The 876-nt window shown below is 40.9% G+C and overlaps 1 non-coding gene across 1 annotated transcript; it reads right to left on the reverse strand.

Annotated features, from left to right (window-relative positions):
• Positions 1–221: 221 nt before the first annotated feature.
• On the reverse strand, positions 222–351 carry LOC115070264. The gene has a single exon (XR_003849449.1). It is a non-coding gene; the product is annotated as a small nucleolar RNA SNORA3/SNORA45 family (small nucleolar RNA).
• Positions 352–876: the final 525 nt, after the last annotated feature.

Raw genomic sequence — 876 nt, forward strand, 5'->3', positions numbered from 1 at the left:
CACCAGGACACAGGTGCCCTATCGCCTTTAAACTTTCCAGCTTTTCTGCTGAAGAATTTGACCTTCACCATGCCACACTTCTTAGACAGCTTTCTCTTTCCCAGAATTTTGTAGTAGCCCTGAAAGAGAAAAAGATTTACAGTCTACTCACTACAGTCAACTCCCTGATAGGTATGAGTAAACGAAGCCCGCAAACCCAAGCTGTCTAGGATCCAGGTAGGGCATGTTTCTGATCTGAATACTAACAAGGGTGCTGACTTCCCCCACCAATGAATCAAGACCAGTAGCTCCTCTCCAAGAACTCCAGCACACCAGGACAAGTGTCTGTCAGGATGTGCCTCTACTCTTGTCCAAGTTGATGTTATTGTAAAATGGAAAACATACCATTAGGATTTACTTAATGATATTTTCACTTAATACCATTCTAAATATTTTCCCATATTACCAAATACCATCCTAAGACATGATTTTTCAATCATTGTCTATTGTATGGCTAAGTTATAATTTATTTCCCCAACTCCAATGAATGGACATTTAATTTAGGTAGTTTCAAAATTATTTTGATTTATAAACAGTGCTATGATAACTGTTGGGACATGGCTTTTAGAAAGCATCAGCCTGTGAATAAACTGGGCTTTTGTATTTTATAAAAAGTAGAGTTGGAGCTAAAGCAACAGAACCAGTCACCTGGGATCATGTGCTCAGCCCTAGCAGGTCACTGACTCAATCCTAGGCCTCAAGTCAAACTCACCAGTCTCCGTCCAGAAGGCCTTCAACGGTGAATCCATCTTCATCTCAGAGATGTGAAAACTAAACGTCTGATGTGAGGCAGATAAGGATGTTTGGCACAAAGGGCACTACAAGGCTGATTTCACC

Source organism: Nannospalax galili, unplaced genomic scaffold, assembly GCF_000622305.1.
Source record: "Nannospalax galili isolate Female #2095 unplaced genomic scaffold, S.galili_v1.0 scaffold676, whole genome shotgun sequence".
NCBI classification, from domain to species: domain Eukaryota; kingdom Metazoa; phylum Chordata; class Mammalia; order Rodentia; family Spalacidae; genus Nannospalax; species Nannospalax galili.